General features: G+C 37.1%; 1 long non-coding RNA gene across 1 annotated transcript in view; it reads right to left on the bottom strand.

Moving 5' to 3' along the window:
• LOC125699394 (uncharacterized) overlaps positions 1-12,581 on the bottom strand; it is a 323,127-nt gene that overhangs the window by 16,679 nt on the left and 293,867 nt on the right. The window contains exons 18-21 of the long non-coding RNA XR_007379529.1: positions 7,375-9,403; positions 5,589-6,063; positions 4,862-4,930; positions 3,382-3,565 (exon numbers count right to left, since the gene is read on the bottom strand). This is a non-coding gene — a long non-coding RNA (uncharacterized LOC125699394). The remainder of the gene's footprint in view (positions 1-3,381; positions 3,566-4,861; positions 4,931-5,588; positions 6,064-7,374; positions 9,404-12,581) is intronic.

Genomic DNA, 12,581 nt, shown 5'->3' with positions numbered 1-12,581 from the left:
TTCCAAAAAGGAATGTAACCTCAGGAAGAGAAAGCCAAAGTCATTGCTTAAGAATGGTATACTAGGAACTGCAAGAACATAGCAAGTGGGAGGGTCTAAGGATATACTCACACAAGAAATGCAGTCAAATTTTCTCAGCTCAGTCTCAAATTAATTGAACTACTTACATAAGTGAGGAGACTTAAGGAAAGTACTTCCAGATATTGGCTCCACACATTAGGATTTTCATTCCTGCCTGTGATCCCCTGTGTGTCATTTATTTATGGACAGACTGCAACCGGTCTTTGTTTCAGCATAAGGAAAGGCAGCCACATGGATACTTGGTAAGGCCAAAGAGACCAGACAGGAGAAAATGTTACCCTGGAAGGGGAGGAGACTAAAAGGCAATCCCTGGTGAAACATGCCATACTGCCACTCCTCATGTATGGGACAGCCTCCTTCATTTAGTTCACACATGCTCACCTCTGGAGAAGGGTAAAGCACTACCAGTCTCTGAGGAGGCTGCTGTCAGAGCTCAGTACACACAGATCACCTTCGTTTAGTGGGATTCTGCCATCTGTGCAAATCTGAACAGCAACCAGTGTGACCACACCATCCCTTTGCCACCTACACAGTGCTTGCTGAGCTCAAGCAGGACTAAATGCAAACATTGTTCTACTCTACTTTTCCAGATGCCCATCAAGAACATGCAAGCACAAATTCATTTCCAACTACCACAGTTGCAGGGATGCCAATCCTTGCTTCCTTGAGCCTTCCCGCAATATGCCTTGCTTTTGGCTACATGGCCAAGTGGAACAAGACCAATGGGCTCCTCTTCTTTTCCACGATATTTATTTCTCATTGGATGGGATTGATTATAAACATATGAAACCATAGACTATTCATCTTTTGACACACTGGAGTAAATAAAGGAACTCTCAACAATTAGCATTCCTGAGTTTGCCTTTCGAAAATTTATTCCCTAAAATAAATTTTTACATGATTAAAAAGTAAAGCCAAACACTTGGTTCTTAGATCCTGACTCTCTAATCACACATATACATGCCCAACTCTTGCATGTGCTCTTTGACAATCAAGTAGTCTCAAATTGTGTTTTATCTCATGTAAGTAGCATTTCCAGGTTGTTTGGTGCTGGTACTATGATTTTCCACTTATTCCTGTCAATTTCCTAGTACCTCATAGACATTTTCTCTGTCTTACATTGTTTTATTAGCTGTAACAAGGTATTTCAGATTTTCCCAATTTTTTTTTTCCCAATTGATTTTACTTTGTTCTTAATGAAGTTATAACATTACTCATACGTGGATGTTTATATAATATTTTTATTTAGATTTATATACATAATTGCTCATCTCTTAGCTTAAGCTTTATTGCATGCCTATATTGTTGCATTATCTGAGACTTACTTAACCCAAAGTAAAAAGAATGGGGAGAGATGATAAATGTACATCTCTTTCTTCACTAGTTTTTACTGCTCAAGACAGGTCTGACAACTGTAAGGTGCTTTTACTACCAGCATCCTGTGGCTATTTGGAGATTTTTTTTTGTCATTCTGATGCAACCTTCACGTGACTTCATATGAATAAAGTTAACTTTATTCTTTTTTTTCACTCTGATCTCACTTTAAAAAAAAAACTTAAAAAAAAAAAAAAAGACAAAATAGATACAGAAATTTACTTATGCATTTGTTTAAAAAGTATGGAATCTTTCCATGTTACGTATCTGCTTATTAAATCATTATATATCTGCTTCATAAATCTATAAGTGGACTTCCAGGCTTTGCCATTTAGGGACAAACACAAGCAATGCTTCGTTTTGTTCTTTGGTATGTGAGAATCTTGAAAATACTTATTTCAAATTGTAAATTTGTAAAAAGGAATTGCAAAAAGGAAAATTGTAAATTTCTGGCGTGTGTGCACACTCTACAAGATCTGCTTGTTAAGTAGATAGGCGCTTGGGATATAAGAATATATCACAGTATTTTTGCCTAACTACTGTTCACATGTGACACTTGTTTCTGCTCCAGGATAACATACAAATATGTTTTACAGGTTTTTCTAATGGTAATCATGATGCTTCGTCTTGCCCTTCTAATAATAACAACAGTTTTGCTTCCTTCCTCCCTACCCCCACTTTCTTGGCAAGTCTGACATTCAATTTGGAGAATCTAATGTCAGCAAGAAATCCATATGTACTCCTGAGAGTGGTAGGCATGCCCCTTCAAATCTATTTTTAGGTTACTGTAGAATAAAGTGATAATCTTCTTCCTTCAGTCATTTCTTTTCCAAGTAACTCCCATCTTTTCAATGCTTACGAAGGAATACTTAATGCCTCAACTTACTGAAAATATTTTTTGTGTTCAAAGTGAATGCATACTGGTATGATACATACAATGACATTGGTAAGATTTGCAGCAGAAGAGTTTACACTTCATGCAAAGCAAAGCTAAGACCATAGATACTGTAAGGATATTTAAATTTACAGAGCAATCTGTTATTTGTCTGTTTATAAATATTCAGTTCTTTCAAGAACAATTAATTTACTGTTTTGATGTTGATCTTTGACACCAAGATAACCTTACCTAATTCAAAACTATTCCACTTACGGAGTCTATATTACATAGGATTTCAGCACAGATCTTTCAACATTTCTGAGCTAGTATCAGTCCAAGACAGAAGCAAATCATGCTTGGCTTGTGTGGCCTTCATTTAGTAATCATTTAGTTATTTAAACACCAATTGTTCATCCCAATCCTGAAAGTCTACTAATATTTACACTAATCTACCTGTTTTGGAAATGAAGCACAAAATTCCAGGAATTACAGTTTACCAGATGGACCTGCCTGCTCACATGCCTGGAGACTGATGCCTCCAAATGTTTTCAATGTCCACAGTTGATGTGGACTTTGACCCTCATCCTTTGCTGTGGGGACAGTGGGTCCAAGTCACCAAAGCTCTTAGCCAACACCTCCAGATGAACCAAACATTTGGAAAAGAAATTAGGCAATTTCAAATGTACTTGGGATACAATTTGATCTAGTTACTGAACCCCAATTATAGCAAACTGTGAATTGATTAAGATCCTGGTTCCTTCCTTCCATGAAACGTTGGATAAAGATCATAAAATCACCATTCATCCAGTTTACAATGATTTATGCAGATTGGGAAGGGCTGTTTTGCATAATGGACAAGAATTATGGAATGCAGTTATCTGTGGTCTTTGTCATATTGTCTGTTTGTAACCTATCCTACTGCTTGCAAAGTTCCTGCTGAACCAACAGTTTTGCTTGGTCTTTCCCAAATACAAATGTGAAAAATTATCCTCTGAAGGAGATTTAGGCAGAGAATCTGAGCTAATCTGCAATTTTCCATTACACCTTACCTGTGTATTCACTGTCCAAAGAAGGGAGAAGGCAGTGGGTGTTAATTCCTTCAGTTTCATCTCACTCATCCTTTAGGAAAGATCTCTGTGGGCTTCTCCTGGTCCCCTTATCCTCTCCCTCTGAATCTGTCCATACGGCTTCCATCATCTTTTCCCATCTCCAAGAGAGAGGAGTTTGAAGGCCCTTAGAAATAAGAAATACACCAACAATTATATATTTCCTGCATTCAAAGCAGGAGCTTTAAATGCATTTTCTCCCAAATATACTATATTTAAAGCACAACATGATTATTATACTCTCTTCTTATTTGTTTATTTTTAGCACATATCAAAGCCCAGCAGTTCTCCCTCCAGGCTATGTTTGACAAAGTTGCAGAGACTTTCCAGGCCACCTCAAAGCAGAGATTAATCCAAACAATTTAAACCTTTCACTGTTCCACAGGAGGATGGCATTCGATTGGATTATTTAGGGAGGACAAAATGTTTTTGTTGATGAGAGAGATGAAATCCTCAGAGAGTGAAATCAATCTTATGTAGAGACCCTGGAGCATTGATCTTGGTGTACATTGACAATTTCTGGTTGTTTAGCTATTTGGAATGACCGCACAAAATGAGCAAGTTGTTATAGTTTTAAGGTTTTGGTATTTATTGGCAACCCGGGTGCTCATATGATTAATCACACATTCAGAATGTGAGCTCAGTGGAAATTGACTGCAACGCAGCAGAAACAAAGTTTTCAGTTATCATTGTGTAATAAATTGAAGCTATATCCCAAAGCAGATTTGTCTTCAAGTTTCCAATTTGCCTTGTTAAAAGTGTTGTTTATACAGTAGTTAGCAAAAATGCAAGTAATTACACACAGAATTCTTTCTAAGCGATTCTGTACATTTTTTTTTCTCTTTATTGGTTTTCTATCTTCATTATCCAATATTCTGTTATACCCAAGCAGAAACCACATTCAGTAAAAATCAGAAAATAGTCTGGCCATAGAACAAGAACCTGCTTATACTGAGGGCAGCATTTCTTGGGTGTAACGCTGCAAGAAAAGGCCTTCTAACAAACTAACCCAAATGCAGACATCCTTTAATAACCCACTTTTCTCTTTGTAGTTGCACTCCCTGATGCTTACTACTGAAGAGAAGAACAGAAGGAAAAACATCTTCATTTGTATGTCATGTTTCATTTAATTAAATAATATTTATTCAGAAACGGACATTCTGAGTTTTTACATAGCTGTTTTGCATTGTAAGAATATCTGTTTCTTCTACTAAAAAACAGATGCAAAAACAAAATCATAACTACAATTGGAAATTGGAGAGCAATTTGTGGAATGCAAATACTGAGAGAATTTATTTAAAATGAGGAGTGCCAGGTAGAGAAAAATACTGTCTATACAGGAAGGAGCTGCTCCAACTATGGCACACTGGTAGAGACTTGTGCTGCCAAATATTGATAATGCTTTATAGCCTTTCACACTTACCACCAGGAATCTCACTGTAACCTTGAAGAAGCAGTTGCTAGGATGTCCTTGCTAAAGATAAGAGCAAAACTGTAGAAAAGAAAGGGAAAACCCTGTAAGGCTGGCCTTCTTCCCTAGAGAGAGGTACATGCTCATAATGTACAGAAACTATATCCAGATCAGGAGAGACCTAATTACAGAACTCAGAGATGTTAATGACACACAGAAATTTACATATAGCTGAAAATATGAATATCTCTATGCCAGCGGTCATATCGCCACAGGGTTGGCTTCAGAACTGTAATCTGGGAGCATTTTCTGCAAGGTGAAGCCTTTCAAACAGTCAAAACCATTTGTTTTTTAATTGAACAACACTCACCATAAGCCTCTGTTAAATTTTATTGACAAAGATCTTTTTTTCTATTTGTAATTCCTTCTCCTATGCCCTCTCTGAATAGGGTTTGCAACAATAATTCCTCACATTTATCTTTCCATCTTTCAGCCTCAAAATCCTATATCTGATTTGGACACAACAATCTCCAAAGCAATGAATATCCCTTTAATTTACAGAGAATTTTCAAGGACAAAATTACTAAACGATTTTTCTTAGGCCTCATGTAAGATAAAAAGGTTTTTTTCATGCTTACATTTATTTATTTTGTCAATTTGTGTGTAACATTGCCTTGTTGACTGACTTCTGTATTTTTTGTTTCTCCTTAGCTTCAGGGAAACATCCCTATATCTTTACCTGTACTGGAGATAAGGACTTGTCACAGCTGCTGTCCATGCAGTCCTCAAACCAGAGAGTACTGTAATAAATCTTATTTTATTTTATGGACAAATAAATGCTGAGGTAAAATATTTGAGAATCGTTGCTTGAATACTTGCCATAGCAGCGCTACTGTAATAACCACTATGACATTAATTTACTGCAATGTGCCGTAGGAAGAAGGAAGAAGGAGGGAGAAGGGCATTAAAAGAGAAAAATTACTATCCTTCGGATTTATTGGGATTGGCCTTCCTCATTTTCAGCCATCATTAGTTGATTAGGTGCTGATGACAGTATGGACAAGCGTGCTAGAATAGTTGGCTAAGAAAAGCCCTAAAGGTACTCTGTTAATTGAGATGATGTTCATATTGTACTTACTGAACATAACTGCAGACAGTGAAATAAGAGCTTAGTGTTGTGTAACAGACCACATGAACATTCACTCATTATCAGTCTGTAAAGAGGAGAAAACACTGTACATGGATTATGATTACTACAGAAAAAGAGATGGTATTAAAAACTGGAGGAGACTATAGCTGGAAACTATGTTTTATACAGCCTTCTGGGAGGTGTTGAGAAATCTGTCTAATGTTGTTCCATAGTTCCATTAGGGAAACATTACTCTATCAAAGGAACTGAAAATTGACTTATGCCATCATCTTGTAAGAGGTAAGCACCTGAACATAACAGAATATCCAGATTTGCTTACCCACCAGAAGCTTACATGCTATTGATACTCTTTTCATGCTTACATTCAATCTAATTTAAATTTTAAGGCAATTTAGAGAAAATGGCAAAGAAACGCCACTATACTTCCTTCAATCCTGTTTGTGAAAAGTCAGCATTATACATGAAGAGAGAAATATTCTCTATGCAGAACCTGTAATGCAATAGATACTTGGATTCAACAGTAACATTTTAGTAACAATGGCAGTGCTATTACCAATAAATCCACGATGTTAAATAATTTAATATAGACATTAGCTTGCTTCTTGCTGTGGCCAGGATGAATTTCAAACTTGGTGCCTTGACAGACAGCCACAATGAAAATGCTTTAAAGCTTCAGAATGGAATGGACAGTAGTGTAAAAGATCCTTTAAACTTCCAGGCAAATCTCAGCTCCTTTCAACAAAATTGTCCTAGGAGTATACTGCCTACAGAGCAAAATTATCCCAGTACCTGAAGCAATGTGCTCTGAAAGTTCAAAGTTAAATTAATTTTGCCCTCTTTCCAAAAACTGGGTGAACTAAATCTAATCATTAGCATGTTCACACTGAATACATCCAGCTACAGGGAACAAGAGCTCAGCAATATCAGAAACAAGTTATACAGAACTCTGGAAACTCAAAAAATGCAGCTTTGTCATGGTTAGACATTATTCCTGTTTATTAAGTTCTAATATTGGCTCTGTTAAATGTAAGTATTTGTATTTACTAACCTACTGTGATAGATCACTGGGCCTAGTTTGAAAAACCCACCCTGTGAGACAGTGAATGACAGAAACTTGCTTCCTCAGCCAAACAGGAACTCACTTCCTTTGGTTGTTCATGGGCTATCAATTTCTTCTCACCATAGTAAGAAATGGTAAAAGTCAGTAAACTACAAATACTCAGAAGTACAAGTAAAAAAAACAGCACAGATTTTTGTTATATGCCTATAAAGAACAGTGTACAGAGTGCCAGAAGAATGCAAAATCAACATTATTTTTGGCTTACCTTTCACTTCAAAGGTAAGTTACTACACAGTTTAATCAGTAATTACTTACCATTGTTGTCAACGGCTTCTAGCACAGTTTTTTTTTACAGGACAGCATTAGCATTCAAGAGCTTCTTCATCAGATTCTTACAATGAATATGGTTCTATCTTTAACATCCAGTGTGATAATAAATGGCACTGCTTTCCTTCAGACAACATCTGTTGTGACTTTGGCATTCAGCTCAGTGGAAGCTGAGAAGCGATTGATCACATTATTGGATATCTAGACACGCTGTAGCAGCATCTTTAGCAAAAGGCTTGAAAACTTAAGCAAGTACACTGAGTAAGCCACAAGAAAAACAAAGAATATTTGAAGAATCAAGATAAGAATCAAGACATTCAAAAGAAATGAGAATCAGGATCACAAACATGAAATACCCTCAAAAACGCTAGCACAAAAGTATCCCTTTTCAAATACTTATCCAAGGAAGTGTTAACAGGATCAGGCTTTTGCAGCTCATGCTGTCTGCTTCTAAAATCATTGTGATTTTGGATTCATGCATTACACTCATGGCAGTGACAGAGAACAGACATGTTCAAAGTGTGCTTTACCAAGACCTGTCAACATTTGAACTAGAAGAGTGATAGCTTTGACAGGTTTTGGAGATTCTGCTTCCTGCCACTACCTAAGAAGGCTGATACAAGAAATAGAAATCACCACATCCAAGCACTGAAATTTTCACCAAGTCTTGCAGCTGGCCAGGAACAATGTTGTTGCATATTTTAGAATAGGAATATAAGCAGAGTAAATGTCTAATGTGTAAATCAATCACAACGGAGATCGTTGGTTATCTGCAGTTTGGGATAATATACAATGAGGTAGAGTGATGCAACAAGAACGCAGCTACGGCAATGACACTAATTTTTCATGAGGAAAATGCTGAATAAACTTTCTGCTCCAGCTTCAGATGGTTTTCATACTATTCCTCAGCAGGTATAAAAACACTGTCTCATTCTGTTCAACCACGGGGCACACCTGGTTCCCTGGTCCAACACCACATGCCCTGGATGCTGATTGTTTACAACCTTTCCTCTGCTCACAGTTCCTCAGTTAGCCCCTTTGCTCTAAAGCCATCCTTGTTCTCTCTCCATATACAATGTAGCTGACGGGCATGCTCATTTTCTCTCCTTCATACTTCATGCTTTTCAGGATGCTTCTTATCTTCCCATGTAACCACACTACATTTTCACTATCTCTGGCTTTCTCACTTCACATCCTAGATGCCTTAAATGCTCTTACTTAACTGCTTTACTCAAAGCTTCTATAAAGTCCAAGAGCTTATATTGCTCCTATCCCATTTATATCCATGTAACAGCCAAACTCTGACTCACTTTGTATCTTCTGCATACAGTAGATCTTATCTCATGCCACATAATTCCCTCTTACCATACTTCCACCTGCACTTTAATCCACTCCTCCCCACACTGAGAAACATCCTGTTTCATCATAGATGTACTCAGAGAGGCTGCCTCTCCAGTCTGCCAGCCAGAATAAAATAGCTGGCTGTACCTCACTGCAGTCCCATCACTCACATTTCATCACTACAATTCTTCCTCCTCCCACATAACGGTGACCACTATGGAATCTTCTCTCTGCACCAACAAATGCAGGAAGTGTGGAGTCAGATCTGCAGTCTCTTTCTGATAGCAGAGGGAGTTTTCAGTCTAAATAATTCTTCCATTACAACAACACACTGATTGACTGAGATGAAGTATAAGCTAGAGTCACAAGAACCGAAGGGTGGGTGAAAACTGATTTTATTTTTTCAAAGGTTTCTGCATTTGAAGGGAGGAGAAAATGAGAAGTGTTTATATGAGACATGAAAATGAGCAATGCCCCCATAGTCAATTATGTGCACTAAGACCTAACTTACCAATGTAACAGACGTATACCAACTTGACCAAGATGAATTTCCTGTAATACAATTTAAGATGTGATAGAGCCAATGAACATAGTTTTAGGACAATTCTTCAGGACTCTTGCATCTATGAAGCAGTTCAGTTACACAGAAGTCTTTTATCTTTCTTCCCATATTTCTCTGAAATAAGATTAAAACATACATACCATTTTGGCAAAAACCACCTTTGCACCAAGAAGTCTAATGAACAGTACAAGTAGCTGTGTTATGTTATTCAGCTCAGCTGCAGCCCTCACTCAATTAACTCACTTTCTTACCATCTTCATGCTAGTTAATACTGGACAGCAAAGTGGCATTGAGCTTCCCATTTCGAGATTAATCAGACAGAGAATTAAGGGACAGAAAATAAAATACATTTTTTTGTTGTTGTTGGCTTTTTTTTTTTTTCTTGGTTCTATTAGTTGAGTCTGAGGAAGTTCCTCTTTGGGGGAAAAACAAGTGAGTATAGAAAAAGTCTTCAGATTGTTTAATTTTGCTACATAAGTCTATCTGTGCAGTACTTAGAGAAGGTTCAGACGCAAGCAAAGCAAATAATGATGGTGTCATATGTAGCCTCTTCAAAGCAGAAGTATTTTGGGGGTTAGGGCACTTTTTCCTCATGCTGTTGCTAATAACAAGGGAAAGATCAGAAAGATGAGATTTCTTCTCTCTCAGAGAGAGTGACTACAGTGTTCCAATATATTCAAAAGCTCATTACATAGTAACCTCATCCAGGATGCCCACCACTTCCTAATGTTTCTGAACAATGGAAACCTATCTTCTCTGCTCCATTATTGCTCTTGAAGGAAATTATGCCAGTCTCCATGAACATGGTTTCCCTGTTTAAGGACAGCTGAAGAGACAGCGAAATATAGAAGAGATTAAAGAAATTTATGGATATGGAGAGAAAAATTTTAGTTGGCAGAGATTACTGGAAGAGATTATTGGAAGAAACTAGGGAGACAGGTATAGTCAGATATCAGACTACAGAAAAGAAACTACGAAAATTCTAAAATCACAAAATCATAAGAAAAAGACATATTTACAAATCCATGTTTTCCTGAGTTATACAATCTTCTAAAGCAAAACAAGCTGTACCTCTGGTGGCACTCCCAAACTGTCTAGGGAGACCAGCTGTGTTTGACAGATTTTCATTTTTTGGCAGCATTCATATTCTGTGAAAGAAAAACATTACCCTTTTTTTTATAAATGACTTTGCTATATCCATCTTCTCCACCCTTTCTAAGAGATCAATAGACCAGGTGTCAATACCCAATAAATTTCCAAACACCTTTTTCCTTTTTTCCTTTTTGTTTTTCTTTCTCCTCTTACTCTCCATTAAGTACTTCCAGGCTCACTAGAACTCCAAACCTTTAGGCAATATCTTGAGCAGCTGTTACAAAAACAACCGATGGTATTTCACAATGTTCGTCATTCCTGTAGCACTTGCCCAACTACTAAACCAGCAAATCCTTTTAATCTGCAACAGTTTGGGATTTTTAGTTTTACATTTTAGCAAGCAGGATATGCAGCCCATGCACTTGGAAAAGGAACACAAAATGTTTTTCATTTCCTTTAGTGATTGCAGTGTATAAATAGCCATGACCACAGAGGATCAAATAATTCATTGTGAATAACTCTTGTTAATTTCTCTCATTTTTTCCCCTTCACAGGTAACTTACAAACAGATCCTGAAGTCTGTCACATATTCACAGCTTATTAGCACTTATGATTTTGTTTGGGAAATTCTTGGCATATTGTTGGTTCAAAATAGTTAATCAGGGGGAATTTTCTATTTACGTAGAGTCACCTATGGCTGTGGCTTCATACTAGGCCGCAGCATGCCTCAATGGCTTGATGTTTCCCATTCCAGCTGCTCATTCTCCCTCCAAGCCAATGTTATGCTGGCACAGCTATGCAGCAAACAAGATCAGGGAGCTGATCTGTCTGAAGAGACAGGGAAGTATAAAAGAGGAGACTGGGGATTATGGAATTTATGGGTAACAAAGGCAAGAATTGCAGCAGGAAGGAAAAAGTGAAGGGTTTATTAATAAAAACAAGCTGGGGGAAGGAAAAAGAGAGCATTTCAGCTGGGTAGATTTTCTGATGTAGCCTACCATACAACTCCCCAAGAACCAATGTTGGCAAATACCAAGAAGCAAAGGGTCACAAGCACAACTAAACAAGATGAGTTTGCCTGGATTTTGCTATCAAGAAATGTCCCTAGAGTTTGAATTTTTTTTTTTCTTTTCTTTCTTTCTAATTGGTCGCACTTTAGTTTGTAACATTTCACAGTGGCAGCTAGCTAACAGAAATTCACACTCATATGCTGTTTTTGGACAAACTACTCCACACTAAAATTTGAAAAACTACAGATATTTGCAAGTGTTTTTAAACAGACAAGGATTAATAAACCTCATGATAACAATCATAATTATGAATTGAACTTGGATACTGTTTATAAAAGTAGCTGAAAATATACATATTTTTATAGTCTTGCCTTTCTCTATAATTTGTAAATTAATAATAGCATTAATGTACAGACACCATTTTTTATAGAAATTGGTTTCTGAGACAGCTAAGTATTAGGGAGAAAGTTCTGCTGTGGCTATCACTTTTGTGGTTATATACGAAAGACCAAAGAGGGTGAAATTAACAATTTCAGTTAAATTCAAGAGTAGACTATAATATTTATTACAGCACAAATAAGCTGAAGGAAGGTTTGATACTATTGCTATGAAAAAGTTCTAAATTGTTTTAGAGACAGAATATGAAAAAGCTAGTCCTTTGACTAGCTTGGGACTCTCCCAGGTATTCTTAGAAACATGTTTCTTTGTGTTGCTGTGGGTTAGAGTAGAGGGAATTAGTCACTAAATTAATTAAGTCAATAGAAACCACAGGAAATAGATGTCTTAGTAAATTCAGAAACTTTCAAACATTCCCCAGCTGCAGTATTCTACATTAACATAACAGAGCAAAGATGATGAACAGAACAAAGTTTTTCTACTGATATATAAGGCATACGTCCACACTGCCATACCAGCATGGAGATATTGGCTATATTAGGGTAAACTAGTTAGCACAGTGCTAACTGTCCAGGAACCTAAAAGGCCAATGTGTTTTTAGAAGACGACCAGCTTGTTTAGAGAGGCAGCAGAATATTTCTGTAATGCAGCGAAAAAATAACCTGGGGCTTACAAAAGTGCAGGTGAATGTCTAGAAGAGGCATGCTTATGCCATCTTGGAGGTCCTTATTAGGGGCCTGTTGCACAGCTACTGCTAGTTTTCAGATAGTTTGTGGCAGATCTGCTTACAGAAT

The sequence above is a fragment of the Lagopus muta genome, chromosome 12, assembly GCF_023343835.1.
Source record: "Lagopus muta isolate bLagMut1 chromosome 12, bLagMut1 primary, whole genome shotgun sequence".
NCBI lineage: Eukaryota > Metazoa > Chordata > Aves > Galliformes > Phasianidae > Lagopus > Lagopus muta.
This window is presented reverse-complemented; position numbering and strand designations above follow the sequence as displayed.